This window comes from Lactuca saligna, chromosome 3, assembly GCF_052625555.1.
Source record: "Lactuca saligna cultivar CGN05327 chromosome 3, ASM5262555v1, whole genome shotgun sequence".
NCBI classification, from domain to species: domain Eukaryota; kingdom Viridiplantae; phylum Streptophyta; class Magnoliopsida; order Asterales; family Asteraceae; genus Lactuca; species Lactuca saligna.
The window spans coordinates 207832330-207853883 of record NC_136419.1 but is presented as its reverse complement, the minus strand read 5'-3'; positions in this window follow the sequence as shown (position 1 = coordinate 207853883).

Below are 21554 nucleotides of genomic sequence, written 5' to 3'. Positions count from 1 at the left end.
ACTAAAATGAGAGAAATAACACTTAAGGTTTGTTAATATATTATAAGTTCTAATATATTAATAAGGTTATTTAATTAGTATTGATCAAGAATTAATTTGAACTAATTAAGTGATCAAAAGGAGACTAATTAAATATATGGGTTGATTGTGTAAATCATTCATTCTTATATATGTGGGCTTGTGATCCAAGATTCCTTATGTTGGACTAAGTCCATGGGGTGACCCATGGATACTCCATGGAGGTTAAAATCCATGGAGCATAAGGAATGGGTAAAGTCATGAGTTACATGGTGTAACCCTAATAGCCACCATATAAAAGAAACCCATGGCTAAAGAAATCGACACTATGTGTGTGTATGAGGGCTAGACGATTTCATGAAGTGTTCTAATTTCTCTCTAAGTTATTCCAAGTGCTTTTGGTGTTGTGTGAACCATTTGAGGTGTCACACTTGGGGCACTAGGCACTCAAGCTTCATGAAGACAAGCACTATCAAAGAGGTATGTATTCTATCTTGTTATATCCATTATTTTGTATGCTAGATTAGGATAATACATTGGATGTTCATATTTGCATGTATAGTAGAGAAAACATAGATCCAAGGTATTTAGGGTTGCATGTACACTTAGGAGTGTTAGAATGCTCATAACCCAACAGTGGTATTAGAGCCTAGGCTTGTTTTCTTGTTATACCTACAATAGAAGCTGAAAAATCGAGTTTTGATGCTGTCAGCCCAGCTGACTTGCCGAGTCCATGAAGGGACTCGACGAGTCCAAGGAAAAATGCATCCAACTCGCCGAGTTGTGTTCATGCACTCGACGAGTTGGACCCCAGACAGCATATGTTCGAGGTTTTTGGCTAAGTTGTTTTTGAACTTATAAACTTGTTTTTTAAGGTGGTAATGTTCATGCTAATCCATTTTCAAAGATAATTGTCAATAGATTCATGTTTTGTATTAGTTTAAAGGTTAGACTAATTACATGAAAAAGTTTGATTTGAATTATCTTGTTCTTATGAGTTGCTTAGATTAATAGAAAAGTTGAATGAAAAAGTTGTTTTCAATCCAAATTAATCTAAGAGTTGATTCTAAAATGTGTTTTTGTAACTTGTCCTCAAGTTATATGAAAAGTCACATTTAAGTTTCATAAAAACTCATAAAAGTTGGCAATGGTTACAAAAGATGAAGAGTCTTGTCCTTAAGTTATGGAGGTTCAAGAGTCACTTCATTAATAAATAAATAAATAAAATATGTAACCTTAATTAATTCCATAAGTTATAAAATAAAGAAAAGGTTAATTCTTTATTAGTTTAAAGTCTTCCATAATTTGTCCACAAGTTATGGAACTTGAAGAGTTTTTGGATTAAAACTACATTAAATACATAAGTTATGGAATTAATTAGTTTTGAATAGTTTCAAAACTTGCCCTCAAGTTTTGGAGTTTGTAAAGTTTTCTCTTATGAATACTTTAATTCCAAGTTAGCCCTTAGAATTTTAAAAGTTAAAATTCAACCCTTATACTTTATAATATTATAAGTTAATAATATTTATATGTATAAGAGTAAAGTCGGTCTTACCACTAGTACGCCTCATTCACGAAGCCGGTCTATAAGGTGGGTATAAGGTTGTTGCCTATAAAATGGCAACTTAATGGGTGTCCACTCTCACCCACCGCTTGCTTGACTGGTGGAGGGTCGTTAGCCGAACGGGTTTGACAGGACTATAATTCTCCCTTCATTAAAAGTATTAATGATAAATACTAAGTAACTAAACTCTTAATAATTCCCAATCTTAGTTACTTAGGAAAATGTGAATAAGGTGCTAATCCATGAAATTACACTTTGCACTTTGTTTAAGTCGGTTAGTGGAGCGTGTGTGGTTAACCGGCACACTAACTCGTATTTAACAAGGTAGGCAAAGGGTAACTTAATGTTTATCATAGTATCGATGGAGTGTGTGTGGTTAACCGGCACATCGATTGAGGGATAAACACTTAAGGGTACCCAGTAATTTGCATGGTTACTTCACACCTTGTTTTGTGATCCTCGGCATCCCAGTCACAAAACCTGAAGGGCACACTCGAGATTGAAACATGCCATTGAACAGTTCAATGAATCTCAAAAGATCTAGGAATTTCAAATCCAATTAAAACCTAATAATACATTTCGTTTATCTTGGTGGAAATTGGTGAATCGTCATTCACCTACCTTCAAATTGTTTTATAGCTTGGATTACGGCATACCTCTTCTAAGTTATAAAATATTCTGTTGGGTCCTAGCCTTAATATTTCATATTGGGTGTCATATTAAGGACTCAAAGATCAACTATCTTGAATATCTCCCATAACATGTCTGGTTTAGACATTTATGATCTTCCCAAATCTCTTGAAACAAGCTTTCCTAATGAAGATGATGTCCCATGGATATCATACTTCTCTCTCCTCCTCCAATTATTCTCCCTAACCCACAAGTTCTTGAAAAATTTAAGGTCACTCGAACCCTATTGGCAAGACAAGGTCTAGGTGTGATCACATCTTGGAGATGTAGTCACATATTGACAAGCCGGGAGAGTTGGGTGTCAATGTCTTGAGAAAGTTGGTGGTTCAATCTCTTTCTAAGTCACATAGTGAGTTCCTTTGGGACACCTATGAAATAGACTATGACAAGACCCTTAATGATCTTATCTATTGTTAAGATCAACTTCCTGAAACTTTATGGACATTGACAATGGTGACACTGGAAATACAGGAAAAGCATTCTCTTCCCAATGGAAAGGGATCGGCCATAGTCAACTCGGTTGAACAAATGGTAAAGAGAAAAGCTAAGTCTGTAATAGTCCTGTGTACCATTATCAAAGGGTCCATATGTTTATATTGCCAAAGTAAGGGTCATTAGTTGCGAAGCTGCCTAATTTACCTAAGGATGTTAAAGTCAATAAGATTGACTCTACTTCAGGTAAAAGTCCACTACTCTAACTCTGTTAAGTTTCTATTCTGAGATTCCTTATACATGATGTGACTGGGTCACATGGTGATGTTTTAAGAATCAAAGAAAAGTAAAGGAACTTAAAGAAAGAATATGCTGAATCTGATCGCATAGATGGATTTCTATCGCGTAGTTTGAAGATCGGATTCTTGAGCTACTTCTTAGGAGTTATGAGGTATTGTTTAGGAATAGATAGCAACAAGTTTTCATATGGATTGTAAGGATAAGTTTTCCGCATAGTTTTAAAATAAAAGAAAATTTTTGATTTTATTTATTTTAAAATATCCTTACAATGGCATTTGAGGAAAACATTGTTGCTTATATGATTCCATTAATAGCAAGAGTGGAAGTATGAAATTGATTCTTTCATTCGTGGTAATGTCTAAATTTATCAAATAAAGGAAACATTCTCATCACCCAAGTTTCAATTGGAACGGGACTTGGAATCATGCAAGTTGTATAGCATGATGAATGAGAACTTTCAAGTATTGGAAAATTAAGACTAATTACTTGTTCACATGAATGTGTGAGTCAAGTAATGGACTAAGGGATCGAGTACATAGTCATGTGCACTGATTAAGTCCACCACAAAAGATATAAGGCTAGTCGTCATAGTTTACTAAAGCTCGGTAAATATGATTATACTTACAAGCTTAAGTGTAACTCTGAGACATTGGAAAAGGTTCCAATGTAAGGCAGAGCGAATAAGAAGAATCAAATTAGGCAGAAGGATAAAAGTTTCTCAAATCTGAAAAGATGGGAGAGTACTTTAGTATCAGTTTTGTGATCATCTTAATGATTAAGAAACCATATCAAAATTTGTTCTCTAAGGAAGTCTTAGTGCATTCTTATGACTAAGAAGAAGGGATCTTGAAATTGTTGAAATGGTTTAATCAAGAAGATGAGTCATACTTCGTTCCAATACAAGTCTTAGAGTCATACTCCAAGATTGTAATTTGAGTGACATGTCTTAAAGAAGGTTTAAAACACTTGACAAATGTAAGAGTAAAAGTCTTCTACTCTTGTACATTTGAAATTGGTAAGTTGTGATGTTTTGGATAAAACAAAGACCAACTTAGGCCAATTGTGTGAAGTGTTTGTCTTGATTAGAATCCGCACTATCTCTTGGATGTTTGACAAGGGAGTCTTATAGGTCAAGAGGACACTGGGAGTCTTAAAGGTCTTGAAATTCTCAAGAACTAATCAAGAATGGAACCTGAAGTTCTTCACTAGCACCCGACTTGAGGTTTATAACCTATCGTGTTGACATATTCTGTGCCCATTCTAGTTAAACTTGGCTTTGCATATGAGTTCTTAGAGTTCTGAATGTGTTGCACAACAACTTGGAAGCAATGGTAGGCCCTTGAGCTGCCAGGTGGCAAGAAATTAAGATTGAGTTCAATCCATATGGTTTTGGATTTGTCATTATCCTTGTCTTGTGATTATGGTTTTGACAAATTCATATGGGTAGGAACTCATACACCAATAAATCTAAGTGTCTTAAGGTTTCTCTCTGATTCATGAAAATGATGGTGAGGAAACACTTCCACTAAGTAGATTTTAGCTAGATAGCAATTGGGATATTTGCATTCTCAAAGTCGTTAGTGAAGCGTGTGTGGTTTACCGGAACACTAACTTGGACTTGTGAGAAGTGGCAAAAAGGTCTAACCATTATGATTACGGCATCCCTCTTCATAATTGTTTAGACACACAAATGTGCTATCTAAGGGAAGTTGTATGTTTTTTGATAAAGTCTTATAAAAACAATCTAGTATCAGAAATCTGAACTTTGGTCAGAAAGTCAATAAAGTATTGATTTCTAGAAGTCGAGCTTTCTGAGTACATGTCAAAGCTAGTGGGAGCATAAGTGTTATGCTAATAATCATCATGTTAGTGGGAGCATGATAATTACGATAAGTATTGCAAGCTAGCAATGTTAATTATAGAAAACAAAAGGTTTCAATTGGGAAAAAGTTGTTTTGCTATAATTAAGGGAGAGGAAATTATACTTCATCTCAAATCTATAAGCTTAGATCGTGAGGTTTTAATCATTAAGTCAAGGATATATATGAATTTCATGTTGGAATGGCTCAACATAAGGAAAGGATATATATGAATTTCATGTTGGAATGGCTCAACATAAGGAAATTCTGTATATGGGTCTATTATTTGCGTTCTTAAATTCGATTATGATTACGGCATCCCTTTTCATAATCTGAATTATGAGAATTTGGCAAATTGAAATGGAAATGTTATAGCAAAAGACTGGTTTAGTCTTTATGTGAGATATCATGAATCGTGTCCCATATGCTTCGGATATAGGATCGATTACATGTGCTATATTCATCCTTTCTAAAAATTTCCAAATGCCTGGGGCATTAAGAAGGGAAAAGGTTTAGAACTGGATATGACTAAAAGGATTAAACAATTGTCGAGGACAATCTAAGGTTTACCAAAGATTGGTTGCTCAAGGACAGTTAGAAGTATAGTGATAATTCTGGAAGGACCATATTGACATAATCTGTAAGGAGGCAACTCTTGTTCAGAAGTGATAGTCGAAATGGAATCTGGAAATGTTTCAAAGTTAGAATTTTCAATCTGTGTAAGATTAAGGAAACTTAATGCAAGAAGGATGGTTCCAAGGACTTGATCTCCTTTGGAATGCTCTGTAATGATTGTTGTTAAGTCTTTCTGACTTTGTGCATAATCATTACAAGAGGATCGATGCATATAAGTTTAGAATCTAACAGATTTCAGTAAATGACATGAATTTGGAATTCTTGCATTTGCAGTAAGGATTTGGGAGTGTGAAAAGAGAATCATTGAAGTTATGTTCAATTGATCTAGTTCACAAAGTAAAGATCATAGACAAACATAGTATGCATACTTGGTGTATGGCATGACTAGTGTTTAGAAAACATAGTGTACATGCTTGGAGCATGGGACAATTATTGTTTTAAATTCAAGAATAAAGTTGATAGCTGAAACAATATACAATGAATAATGTGTAATCATATGGTGATAAATAAAAGGTGTTTTATTTATGTTCATAGGTTTTGATACCATATTGGATTCAATTATTATTGTGTTTCATTTTGCATGTTTTGACTTCCCGAATAAACTAGGTTATTCTTCCGGAATGACTAAGTTATTCAAACCATCCACAGTCGGTCATATGTTGGAAGTAGATATGAATTAAGACTGTCATGGGTTGGCTTGTAGAGGTCTAAGGTGTTGGACAAATGGCTACAACACTCATGAGTGCTCATAACATCTGAGTATTGGATTCAACCCGCGCTCATTGGAATCACTTCATGGATATTATCACGAGTGATCATGAGACGATAATATCTTATATTCTTCAAACCTAGAGATATGAGTTGTTACTATGAGTTGATAGTACATTGATTACACGAAACGCATTGGTAACTCGATGTTATAAAACGTGTCTTTGTGTATGATTCAACAAGTAGTAGAAGAAGCCATATGAGTCGAAGTTTATCCATTCCTTTTTCCTTCGGGATAAAAGCGATATCTGTGGGCCCCTCGATGATTTGATGATGACAAATGGAAGTGCTCGCCGGGCCAGGACTGATTTAATTTTTTCAATTAGTCAGTCGTCATAAATCAGAAATCGGGAAACAACAAATGGACAGAGAGAATATATGATCCCTTATCTAATGGACAAGTCATTGACAAGATCAGAGTTCATCTACAAGATCAGAGTTCGATAGAAGCTTTTAAGAGCTACGATTGCCAGTTGGTTCATGAAGTCATACGCAATAATAGTTTTAGACTTATCCAAGTGGGAGACTGTTGGATTAATGTCTAAGTCCATAACTATAATTGGTAAAACTTGACCCGACCCGGCATGGTCCATTTGGGTTGCATGGCATCATGCACTTGGATAGACTAAAATGAGAGAAATAACACTTAAGGTTTGTTAATATATTATAAGTTCTAATATATTAATAAGGTTATTTAATTAGTATTGATCAAGAATTAATTTGAACTAATTAAGTGATCAAAAGGAGACTAATTAAATATATGGGTTGATTGTGTAAATCATTCATTCTTATATATGTGGGCTTGTGATCCAAGATTCCTTATGTTGGACTAAGTCCATGGGGTGACCCATGGATACTCCATGGAGGTTAAAATCCATGGAGCATAAGGAATGGGTAAAGTCATGAGTTACATGGTGTAACCCTAATAGCCACCATATAAAAGAAACCCATGGCTAAAGAAATCGACACTATGTGTGTGTATGAGGGCTAGACGATTTCATGAAGTGTTCTAATTTCTCTCTAAGTTATTCCAAGTGCTTATGGTGTTGTGTGAACCATTTGAGGTGTCACACTTGGGGCACTAGGCACTCAAGCTTCATGAAGACAAGCACTATCAAAGAGGTATGTATTCTATCTTGTTATATCCATTATTTTGTATGCTAGATTAGGATAATACCTTGGATGTTCATATTTGCATGTATAATAGAGAAAACATAGATCCAAGGTATTTAGGGTTGCATGTACACTTAGGAGTGTTAGAGTGCTCATAACCCAACAATTTTTACCACCAAATACCCCTGGGAGTTAGTTGTTAGGCTACTCAAAATTATAGATTCAAAATAGTGAGTAAACTACCCTTTTTCTTACTCTTTTGCTGTGAAGTTTTCGTGACAGAAACATAGCCAAAATAGTGGCTGTTTTGGAGCATCAAACCAACACCCAAAAGTTCTTCATCGTCAACCTTCCATTGTTCAAGTATTCACATAAGGTGAGTTCATACCCCTACATTTTCATATTTTCTTCAACTTTTAAGGGGAGGGGGGGGGGGGGAATACAAGTTAGAACACTAAACATAACTTAAATTTAAATGACAACTTTCTACAGAAAAGTTGAGTCCTGTTCACGGATTTTTTGACAATCTTAAGCTTCATATCTTTCAAAACTTTACAATATGAAAATAGTTCAAGTTTATACCTTTCTAAGGACTACTCGCACACGTTCATACGATTTTGCTACAATTTATGGCGATTTTTATAAAACTGCATGTCATTTCAGAAGTGATTTCGGACTAGTCTGTGAAGATGTTCATTTTCACACTAGTTTGAGACCACTAAAAATCATAATAAAAATTAGGAAAAAAGTAGACTCATTTTATAAACTCTAAGAGGTGACGGATTCAGTTTTTGACTTCTGATGATTTTTCTATGAGTTTTCTAAAAACAGGGACAGTAAAGGGTAAAACTGTCAAAAGTGGTTTATAGATTTATTAACACCTTCTAACATTTTTGAGCAACGTTTATGCATTAAGGAAGTTACAACACAATCATTTAAATATGTTTAATTACCATTTTTACAAAAGTGATAAGTACAAAAAGGTCTTTAGTATCAAACTTAAGGATTATTTCATGCGAAGTTTCTAATAAAAACGTAAGAATATAAACAACAATTACGAAACATACCAAATCATGTTTTAAAATTATATATATATATATATATATATATATATATATATATATATATATATATATATATATATATATATATATATATAACCATATACATATATATGCTTTGTTTAAAAACTTGTCTTCTACATCAAAAATATACCTATATAGTTTTACGAGAACATCATGAACTATTACATACTAGAAAAACTATTTCAAGGGGTTTACTTTCACCTACAAGAACGAACGAACATTTTCACAAGTAAATCTGTTTTTATACTAAGTTTTGTGAGACATTAACTTCACGTACGTTTGAGTACACATTTCAAGTCCTGTATTATATACCAAAATCCCTTGGAGGGGGAGCATGGTGTTTGTGTATAGATCTATACAGGCTTGACAACCCCGCGCCCTGACTGTTAGCTATAGTACACCATTTGGGGTGACAAACATCAGAACATTCCAACGCCTGAACAACGTTGTGTATAGGCATTTCTAGTTAATAGCATGGTTATAAAACTTACATGGAGTATTAAAAACACATTGATTTACGGGGTTTTTCAGATGTATTAGAAATTTTATATGTGCATACATTTTCTAGAAACAAACATTGGTCTTGATAGAATGCTACATTTATGCTAGTAGAAAATATGGGATTTTCTAGGAACAAACAAACAAAAACAAAGAATTTCATTTCATACAAACATTTTCATTTAATACTTATGAAACTCACCAGCTTAAATGTTGATATACTCTTTCAAAACTACTTGTATGTCCCAGAGATTCAGTAATTACAGGTAACAAACAGCTTTTGAAGAAGGGACGCTGCGGCGCCAGTTTAAATTCATATTTTGGCATCATATTGTAATTGATTTTAAACATGTACCTTTTAACAATGTAAACTTTCAATTATATATATGATGGTTGTATTGCCTTCACCACTATGTATTCATTTGTTACGTTACCACATGAAGTCATCCGCCCTCGAACGTTTCCGCCGTTCCGGTTTGGGGGTGTGACAGATATCAGCTTCTAATCCAAGAAGGAACAGATAAACTTCGACTCATATGTTTGTTCTACCACTCATTGACTTACTCACAAAAGCACGTTTTATAAGATCGAGTTACCAATGCGTTTTTGTACAATCAATGCATAACCAACTCGTAAGTAACAAATCATATCTCTAGGTTTGAAGACTTATATGATATTACAGTCTCACGATTACTCGAGATAAATTCGATGAAGTGATTCCAGTGAGCGTGGGTTGTGTCCAATGGTCATAACTTATGAGCACTCATGATTGTTGTAGCCATGTCCAACACCTTATACCTCTGCAACCAATCATGACAGTCTTGATTCATACCTACTTCCGACATATGACCGACTGTGGAGGTTTGAATAATATGATATACCAATCATAATTATTCTGGAAGTCAAAACATGCAAAAGAAATTAAAGTAAACGATTGACAAAAGATAGTAACACTTTACTTATAAATAAACACAACTTTTATTTATCATTAAATGTCAATTATAGTTTACAAATTTCATAATTTATCTAACTACTAAAACTTATATTATCCTTCAACCCTATGCTCTGAGCATGCTGGAGATGCTTAACCCTACTCAGTCCCTTCGTGAAAGGATCTAATGGGTTCTCATCCGATGATACCCTCTTTGCCACGAGGATTCCTTCTTCTATGCGATGTTTGATAAAATGATATTTTCTATTGATGTGTCTAGATCTCTCGTGATCGCTTGGTTCCTTGGCTAAGGCAACCGCACTTTCACTATCACAGAAAATTTGCGTGGGCTTCTTTATAGCTGGTACAACTCCAAGGTCTCCAATGAAGTTCTTTAGCTGTATTGCCTCCTTAGCTGCCTCGCTCGCTGCTATATACTCTGATTCACAAGTGGAGTCAGCCACTATCTCCTGCTTGGAACTCTTCCAAGTGATTGCTCCTCCGTTTAAGGTAAAGACCCAGCCTGACTGAGAGTGGAAATTATTACTATCAGTCTAGAAGCTACCATCACTATACCCTACAAATCTCAAGTCATCACTCCCACCGAGGGTAAGGACACAGTCTTTAGTCCTCCGTAGGTACTTGAGGATATTCTTTACCGCAGTCCAGTGTACCTTGCCAGGATTCCCCTGATACCTGCTAACCATGCTCAAGGAAAAGGCTACATCAGGTCGAGTACACATCATAACATACATGATCGAGACTACTGCTGAAGCATAAGGTACTTGACTCATTTATGCTATCTCAGCCTCGGTACTTGGGCTTTGCGTCTTACTCAATATGGCGTTACTTTGGATGGGTAACTCTCCTTTCTTGGAGTTCTGCATGCTGAATCTCTTCAACACCTTGTCCAAGTATGTACTTTGTCTAAGTCCGATTAGTCTTTTACTCCGGTTTCTCAAAACCCTTATCCCTAGAATATATAGGCAGCTTCTCCTAGGTCCTTCATAGAGAAACACTTCCCAAGCCAGGACTTAACTTCCTGCAGAGTTGGGATGTCATTTCCTATGAGTTGTATGTCATCCACATACAATACCAAAAAGCTAACTATACTCCCACTAGCCTTGACATAAACACAAGATTCATCTTCACTCCTAGAAAACCCAAATTCCTTCACCTTTTCATCAAAGCAAAGATTCCGTCTGCGAGGTGCTTGCATTATTCCATAAATGGATTTCTCAAGATTACACACTCTATTAGGTTACTCGTTGCTGACAAAACCTTCTGGCTGACTCAAGTAAACATCTTCAGTCAACTTTCCATTAAGGAAAGCGGTTTTGTCATCCATTTGCCAAATTTCATAGTCATGGAATGCAGCTATGGCTAACATCACCCTAATAGACTTAATCTTGGCTACTGGAGCAAAGGTCTCATCATAATTCACTCCAGGAATTTGAGAGAAGCCCTTTGCAACCAGTGGAGCCTTATAAGTGTGTACATTACCATCCATGTCGGTCTTCTTCTTGAAGATCCATTTGCACCCTACAGTCTTACGACCTGGTACATTCTCAACCAAGTTCAAAACATGATTATCATACATGGATTGTATCTCGCTATCCATAGCCTCTTTCCATTTCGCAGACTTGGGGCCTGCCATGGCTTCCGCGTAGCTGTTAGGTTCATCCAGACCTACTAGTGTCTCATCACTAATAAGTGTCTCACCTTCCGCAGTAATATGGAAACCATAGTAATGCTCAGGTGTATTCCTAACTCTCCTGGAACCTCTCAGAGGTACAAACTCGTCAATTGGCTCAACAGGAGTTTCCTCCTCAAGTTGAGAGCTAGAGTTTGAAGTTCCATCACCGCTTGATTCTTGAATTTCTTCAAGGTCAGTTTTCCTCCCACTGTCTCCTTGGCTTATAAATTCTCTCTTTCGAAAGACTCCTCTTCTTGCTACAAAGATCACATTATCACTAGGTTTGTAGAAGAGGTAACCAAAAGATCTTTGTGGGTAGCCGATGAAAATACACCTCTCGCTTCGAGGTTCTAGCTTATCATGAGACTCGCGCTTCACAAAAGCCTCACAACCCCATATCTTGATGTGGTCTAGATTAGGAACTTTACCAGTCCACATCTCGTGAGGAGTTTGGCAACTTTCTTTGTAGGGACTAGATTAAGAATATGGGTGGCAGTCTCTAAGGCATACCCCCAGAATGAGATTTGTAGCGAAGCTCGACTCATCATGGAACGAACCATGTCCAACAAGGTTTGATTACGCCTCTCAGCCACACCATTCAACTGCGGTGTCCTGGGAGGTGTCAATTGTGAGACAGTCCCACATTCCCTAAGATAGTCGAGGAACTCTAAACTAAGATACTCACCACCTCGATCAGATCGAAGCATCTTAATGTTCCTGCCCAATTGATTCTCGAGATCCTGTTTAAAATAAAGACTATTATTAAAGAAAGTACTAATCGAACCAACTTCATTATCAAATGAAAAGGTGAAACCTTGTTTATACAATGCATGAAAGGAAATAATATTTCTTGCCATTTCTGGCGAATAACAACATTTATTCAAATCTAAACTAAACTCATTACTTAGCGATAAAGTATAAACTCCAATCTTCGTGACAGGTGAAGCTTTCCTGTTTCCCATGATCAAGTTTATTCTTCATTGCTCCACATTCTCACTTCTTCTTAGTCCCTGTAAATCAGAACATATATGAATACCACAACCGGTATCAAGGACCCAAGAATTAGAATGGGGTGGGTTATTAGATAAGATATTGTAAATACCAGCATGGTTGGGTTTAACTTTCCCATCCTTCACATCTTGTTGGTACTTTCGGAAGTTCCACTTCAAATGTGCATTTTCATGGCAATAGAATCATTCATCCTCTTTTGGGTCAGAACAAGGAGTGATGAAACCTTTCTTGGTTCCACTTGAAGAAGAGCCATCAAAGGTCCTAACCTTGGTACCCTTCGACGAACTCTTTCTCTTCTTCCCTCGTCCTTTCCTGATTGCCAAGACAAGGGCGGAGTTGGTAGGAGTAGGAGTAGTAACAACCATTTTACCCTTAAGACCACTTTCCGCGGTCTTTAAGAGTCCTTGAAGTTTGCTGAGAGTGACTTCTTCCTTGTTTATGTGGTATGTCATGCAGAATTGATCATAACATGAAGGTAAGGAGTGCAAAATAATATCTATTGCTAGCTCCTCGGGGACGTTCACATTAACCTTCAGCAAGCGGTCCACAAATCTTTGCATTTTCAGCATGCGGCCCGTGATGGGTTCTCCATCCTTCATTCGGGTTGTTATCATGGAGGAGATGATTTCATACCTCGCTTGTCGTGCACTTTGATGGTATCTTTCCATCAAAGCTTGGTTCATTTCAAAAGGGTAGTAGTCCTCGTAGGACTTTTGGAGATCGGCTGTCATAGTGGGCATCATGATGCATGCCACCTTGGTGGCATCCCTTTCATGTGCCCTAAAGTCAGCGATCTCTTGAGGAGTAGCAACTATCTCATCAATCTCCTTAAGCTCCTTATCGAGGAGATATTCTTTGTCCTCGTAGCGGGTAATCATTTGGATGTTTCTGATCCATTCATTAAAGTTGGATCCATCAAAAGTGACTTTCCCACACAAGTTCATAAGAAAAAAAGAGCCATTAGGATTAGAGCAAGAAGCAGCAGTGTTTCCAGACATCTGAGAAGAAGAAAGGTTTAGTTTAGAAATAGGAATAGTCCTTAATAAAACACCCAAATGTAGTATTTAGGCTAGGACCCAGTCACAATATATTATACTTAGAAGAGGTATGTTGTAATCTAAGTAATAACATATTTGAAAGGTAGGTGAATGACGATTCACCAATTTCCACCAAAGTCGAAATATTAAAATATTTAATTTGGTTCTTAGAAACTCCTAGATTCTTTTGAGATTCAATGAACTTTTCAAAGGCATGTTTCAATCTCGAGTGTGCCCTCCAAGTTTTGTGACTGGGATGCCGAGGATCACATAATGAGGTGTAAAGTAACCATGCAACTTACTTGGTACCCTTAATAAATTACCCCTCAATCGATGTGTCGGTTAACCACACATGCTCCATCGATACTATGATAAATATGAAGTCACCCTTTACCTACCTTGTTAAGTCCAAGTTAGGGTGTCGATTAACCACGCACACTCCACTAATGACTTAGACAAAGTGTAAAGTGTAATTTCATTGATTAGCACCATATTCACATTTTTCCTAAAGTAACTAAGATTGGGAATTTAATAAAACATTTAGTTACTTTATAATATTCATCATACTTTTAATGAGAATTTATAAGTCCTTGTCTTACACGTTCGGCTAATGACCCTCCACCGGTCAACCAAGCGGTGGGTGAGAGTGGACACCCATTAAGTTGCCATTTTATAGGCAACAACCTTATACCCACCTTATAGACCGGCTTCATGAATGAGGCGTACTAGCGTTAAGACGAGTTTGATATTATACATATATATATTAGTATTAACGTATAATATTATAAGTATAAGTGTTGAATTTTATCTTTTAAAATTCTGAGGGTTGGAAATAAAGTTTTAATCAAGACTTTACTTGTTCCAAAACTTGAGGGCAAGTTTTGTAAACTTTCAAAACTTTTCATTTCTTGTAACTTATGAGTTTGTTATGGTATTAAAAATGAAGACTCTTCATTTTTATAACCCATGTCTTCTTTTAATGGTATTAAAGCAAAGTGACTTTTGGTATTCCATAACTTGAGGATAAGTTATGGACTCCATTAAAACACATAAAGATCATGAATTAATCAACCACATAGGTAACAAATAATTCCTATGATCATCTAAACATCATAAGAGCAAGAACATGAATATGAACACTTTCATGAATCAAAAATTACACTTAAAAACTTGTAATTTTGATAACATGTTGTAAATGGATTAACATGAACATTACACAAACTAAAACAAGTTTTAAAGCACCAAAACAGTCTACTCGTCGAGTGCATTAACTGACTCGATGAGTAGCATGCATTTGGTCATAGACTCGTCGAGTCCCCCCATGGACTCGGCGAGTTCATATGGGCAGAAAGCAGAAAACTCAATTTTTCAAGCAGTTTGCACAAAAATCAAACAAGCAAGCCTAGGCTCTGATACCACTGTTGGGTTTTAAGCATTCTAACACTTCCTATGTGTACATGCAACCCTAATAACCTTGGATCTATGTTTGTCTAATTTTCATGCAAAGTTGATTTCCAAGGCTATGATCCTATCTAGCATACATGGGTAACAATTCTCTTTGTAAATAATAGATAGAATTACATACCTTGTTGTTGAAAGTGTTCCTTGAAACCTTGTGAGCCTAGCACCTCAAGTGTGATGCCTCAAATGCTTCACAAAACACCAAATGCAAAGTATAAACTTGAGAGAATACTCTAACACATCTAAAAATCGGCCAAGCCCTCTTGTTTCTCTTGTGTCTCACATGTGTAACCGATTTTAGGGAGAGGCATGGTCCTTATATAGTGTGTTACATTAGGTAAAAACCTAATGTAACATGACTCTTTATTTCTCAATCCATGGGTTAACTCCATGGAGCACCTTATGGGTGGAACCCAACTTGATAGTCCATGGAGCCTTTTAGCCCACTATATAAGATATGGAAGATTCATATAATCTACCCATATATGTAATTAGTTATTCTTTTGATCACTTAATTAATTCTTGATCAAAACTAATTAAATAATATTATTAATATATTGGAACTTATAATATATTAATAAACCATATGTGTTATTTCTTTCATTTAGTTCATCCAATTGCATGGTGCCATGCAACCCAAATGGACCATGCCGGGTCGGGTCAAATATTTACCAAACATATTTATGGACATAGACACCTTATCCATCAACCACAACTCTTCAACCGATTTTTCATGAATTGCTTATAGAAAATTTTGAGGTGGGACAATGCTCTCAAATTCCAGAATCTTCAAGTTCTGATGATTCTAGCCCACGTTTTCAACATAATCCAAAAGGTTCCAGGAAACCGCAGTTGAATAACAATGACTGCGGTTCACCAAAATTTTTGGCAAAAAGAGCTTTCAAAGAAGAAATTAGATCTCGAAACAAAAGTAGGTCAAATTTTTCAAAAATTAAGAAAATTCCAAAATCTAAGAGTCTTGAAAATTTTTCTTTCATGAAAACAAACAAAAAGGAAAGTTCAGTTTCACAAGCCACTCCTACTACTTCTAACACAACCCAAAAAGGTGTCAAACTTGTTAGAAACTATGTTTTTCAGATCTACTCTTCAACTGACCCGAAGTGGAAAGGAATTTTACCCACTCCAACACTTTTAAAATCAAATCAAAACAAATGGAAAGGAATCTTATCAAATCCACCTGGAGCAACTCAAAGATTTACACGTGCGAAACCTCATTCAAAACAAACTTTTCGTAACTCAAACGTCAAATATTTCAAAAGTTACCCACCTCGAACTCATTTCAGGTCCAACACACCCCATAAACCGCTGAGCAAGCACAATGTCAGATTCAATGACAAACTTTCTTTTTGCAAATGTCAGTGCAACTGTCAAAGGTTTTTATCTCATGACAAGTCAAATGAAAGTCAGAAATCTCGTATGTTTCAGAAAACTCCTAACAGTCCAAATCTAAACAAACACCCAGGACTCGGTCTGAAAGTTGACAAAAGTGTTGTCCATGCAACCTCGGACCATGCATCATTTAAGAATACATCAATCATCCCTGGCACCAGACTTGTTTGGATGCCCAAACTAACCGTTTAATTCTCAGGCTTTGTGCAAGGAGGAACAAGAAGAAGAATGGTTAATTGACAGTGCCTGCTCCTTGCACATGACCAGAAGGTTAGAGTACCTTCGAGATTTCATGCTTATATGCAATGTTGGAAATGTCACGTTTGGCAACAATGCAAATGGTGTCATCCGAGGTTACGGTGTTCTCACTACGGGGAACTTTTCCATTCAGAAGGTTGCTTATGTAGAAGGTCCTAAACACAATCTTATCAGTGTTGGCCAACTATGTAAAGCAGGACATCGAGTTGAATTTTACAATCAATTTTGTTACATAATGATGAGTGATCGCAACACCTGCTTAATCAAGTATCGCTCCAAAGGAACGATGTATCCTCTAGATGTTTCTCTCATCATTGGTAAACCACAACTGTGCTTTCTATCTAAAGTTGTATCTGAAGTCTGCTGGTTGTGGCACCGCAAGCTAGCTCATCATAATTTTCGCTACATCAACAACCTTGTCATAGGAGAACTTTTATGTGGTCTCCCCATTCTCAAATTCAGCAACGATACTCTTTGTCCAGCGTGCGAATGCGGTAAGCAATCCAAAGCAAGGCATCCTCTGATAATGGATTCTTCTGTCTCTGAACCACTAGAGCTATTACACATCGATCTCTGCGGTCCCTCAACTGTAGCCAGTCTTCACCACAAAAAGTATATACTGGTTATTGTTATTGACTATACGCGCTTTGCATGGGTCTTCTTTCTCAGACTCAAATCAGAGACATCGCAAATCTTCATTAACTTCATCAAAGAAATTGAACTTTAAATCAAGCTTCCAGTCAGACGCATCCGTAGTGACAATGGAACTGAGTTCACTAATCATCTTCTAACTAGTTTCCTAGTTTCCAAAGGCATCTCTCACAATTTTTCAGCACCCTATACACCGCAACAAAATGGTGTAGTAGAGAAAAGAAATCGCACACTCTTTGAAGAAGCAAGATACATGCTTAACTTCGCCCAACTTCCTCTCTATTTCTGGGCCGAAGCAGTAGCAACCACATGCTTTGTTCAAAACCGAAGTATTGTGTGCAAGCGTCTCAATAAAATGCCATATGAACGGCTCAACAATCGTAAGCCCAATGTTCGTTTCTTTCATATCTTTGGATGTAGATGCTTCGTGATCAACAATAGAGATCAACTCAACAAGTTTACACCGAAGTCTGACGAAGGTATTTTCCTTGGTTATTCCACTAACAAGGTTTCATATCGAGTGCTCATTAGAAGAACAAGGTTGATCATTGAAAGCTTTAATGTGAAATTTGATGACTCTCACATCCGCAGTGCACCTCTGTCTACCGAAACAACTGCAATCATGGAAAGTGACATTCCAGCCACTTCTAGACCTCTAAATCTAGTTGAAGTCAACTATGATGATCTGTTTGATCCCATTGAAATAACGAAACTATCCGAAGTCCTAGTGTCATCCGCAGCTCAACAACAACATGCCGACGTATCTGGACCATCTCTATCTGAAGTAGTATAGCTCAATACTTCCACCTCTCCGGTTGAGGGGGAAATCTCTACTCTGGATATTGTTGCAACGGTTGAGGTTCCAGTACCTAATGCTGCTTACATTCCTTCCCTAAGTGAAGCCTCACCATCAAACGAACCTTCAAACGACTCAGATGACGAACTCTTAGAGAATATTTACACTAGATCCGATCCTAGAATTGTCACTCTTTCATCTGTATTCCAAGGGGAACCTTCACAGGTTCCAGAGGAACTCCCATCCGCAATCCAGGGGGAACCTCAACCTCTGCCAATTCCTCAAGAAAATTCTGCATCAATAGATCAAGATGTTTCAGCATGATGCTCTCAAATCCAGGGGGAACTACCATCTCCAACTGCGGATTCATCTGACATCCAAGACATTCCTTCTACTGCAGCTGCTGATCATCTAATGCCACGTCTTCATGTATGGAGAAGAGACCATCCACCAGGTCAAATTATTGGCAATCCATCCACAGGTATGCAGACTCGATCTTCCAAGGACTTATCTGATCACTGCCATTATGCAGCATTTAAGTCTTCGGTTGAACCTAGAATGATCAAAGAAGCTTTGCTTGAACCAGACTGGATAGTTGCAATGCAAGAAGAATTAGAAGAATTTGAAAGAAACAAAGTATGGCAACTTGTTCCTCTTCCACAAGGTCATACTATTGTTGGTACAAGATGGGTTTTCAAGAACAAGCTAGACGAATCTGGCTCAGTCATCTGAAACAAGGCAAGACTTGTTGCCAAAGGCTATAGTCAACTAGAAGGCATTGACTACGATGAAACGTATGCTCTGGTAGCACGAATGGAATCCATTTGGATCTTTCTAGCATACGCAACCCACAAAAATGTCAAGGTACACCAAATGGACATTAAGAGTGCTTTCCTCAATCGTGAACTAAAAGAAGAAGTTTATCTTCAGCAACCTCCAGGGTTTGAAAATGATGAATTTCCAGACCACTGCTATAAGCTCGAAAAAGCAGTCTATGGCCTGAAACAAGCTCCAAGGGCTTAGTATGAGACACTCTCTGATTTTATAGTCTCATCCGGGTACAAAAGAGGAGTGATTGATCCCACAATATTCAGAAAAGCAAATGGTCACTGCCTTATGATGGTACAAATATATGTGGATGACATCATTTTTGGGTCTACTGATCAAGACATGGTAGATGAATTTGCAAAGCTCATGACCAACAAATTCAAAATGAGCATGAATAGAGAGATCAACTTCATTATAGGTCTTCAAGTCAAACAAATTCAGCAACGAATTTTCATTCATCAAGAAAAATACACCACAGAACTTCTGAAGAAATACTCAATGGATAACTACTCTTTTGCTAAAGTCCCTATGGCCTTCGGATATAAGATCTCTGTTAATCCCTCTGGTGAATCTGTGGAACACAAGACTTATAGAGGCATCATTGGTTCGCTAATGTACCTCACCGCAAGCAGACCTAACATTGTCTTTGCAACTGGTGTATGTGCAAGATACCTGGCTGATCCAAAAGTGTCTCACATGACCGCAGCCAAAAAAATTCTTCGGTATCTTAAAGGAAGCAAATCTATGGGTTTATGGTATCCTGCAAGAAACGACTTCAGTCTTCAAGCCTTCACCGATGCGGATCATGCAGGTTGTAAGCTCGATAGAAAAAGTACTTCAGGTGGATGTTAATTTCTAGGAGGAATACTTGTAAGATGGTCTTAAAGAAAACAAATGTGTGTATCTCTATCTACCGCAAAAGCAAAATATGTGGCCGCAGCCAGCTGCTGTTCCCAAGTTCATTGGATGAAGAGACAATTACTAGACTATGGGTACAAAATGTTGCGGATACCAATTTACTGTGACTCTGAAAGTGCTATAGCTATCTCTCATAATCCTATTTAGCACTCCAAGATGAAACACATTGAGTTATGGTACCACTTCATCAAAGATCATATTCTAAAAGGTAATATTGAACTCATCTTTGTTCCTACTCATGAAGAGATTGCTGATGTTTTTACAGAAGCTCTTGACACTATAAAACTCAATGCATTCTTACAAATGTTGGGAATGATGAATCCAGATCCGTAGTTCTTTTTGAACTGCTAGCTACCGCAGACCGTCCTTGGTCTTCATTGTTGTTCTAATTGAGAATAACATATGATAGATGGTTTTGATACCGCAATCTAGGTACCACAACCATATGTCATACATACCACTCATGGGTCTTAATGTTCCTTTATTTAGAATTTTCGTACAAGTGTTTGTCTCACAGATTTTCTGAATTTTTTTCTTTCTAATCCGTGATGGAGTTTCTCAACCGCACTAATGAGTTTCTCAACCGCACTGATGAATTCATCCGCAACGACCTCAAAAAAAATTCCAACAGATTCATTAACTCTCGAATCTTTGTGTGCTATTTAATGATTCTTCATTAAATAAAATACAAACATTCCCTTTAGAAACTATCACTTTACCTTTCTTAATAAACCTTGTATCAGTCCTATTTTAGGGATGATGACAAAAAGAATGATTCCTAAATCAATCTTTTCTCAACTTGTCCTTTCCTCTCCCAAACACGTCCAATCAGTTACAACATTCTCTCTCATCAACCCACGATTACCTAACGTATTACCATGCGCCACTCCTCCATTAAATGCAAAACCTCTTTTTAAGATTTATCAAATCTCTTCAAAACCCGTTTCATATTCGTATGGCTGAGATTCAATCCCAGAATCTTTGATTCCCCCCAAAATCCCATTCAACTTCTTACCCCTTTTTATCTTTTACCTAGGGTTAAAATCCTTTTACCCCCTTTATAAACCCACCTTCTTCTCCATAATCGTTTACGCTCTCTGTTAATCGATTATTCTTTCAACTCTCTAAGAACTAACCAAATCTCTCAAGAACTTCAATCTCACAAATTTCAATGGCGAAATCTGGTGCATCCAAGAAGCAATCCAAGGCTTCAAGCTCGATGAATCAAACTGGTTCCACATCACCAACAATCACTTCAAGCAACTTTAGAGTTGCGTTTGGCGATCATCCATCTTAAAATGCTCCAAAAAAACTGATGATCAAGCATCTCAAGAATCACATCTTATTTGTCCCGTTCGACGCATTCACTGATGTTGTTCCCGTTTCTACACTCTTTAAGTGTGCTCTGTCTGCATACAGACCACTGGAAAATTCCTAAGAAGTGCATCTCAACCTCATCAACGATTCCCTGGTCATCTTGACCAAAGAAAATTCTTAACCTCCATTAACTAGTTAATCCATCCCTCTATCAAATTCTTCACTCAATCCTTATCCAATATCACTACCGCACTCTACCAAATGGGTTACTAGAAAC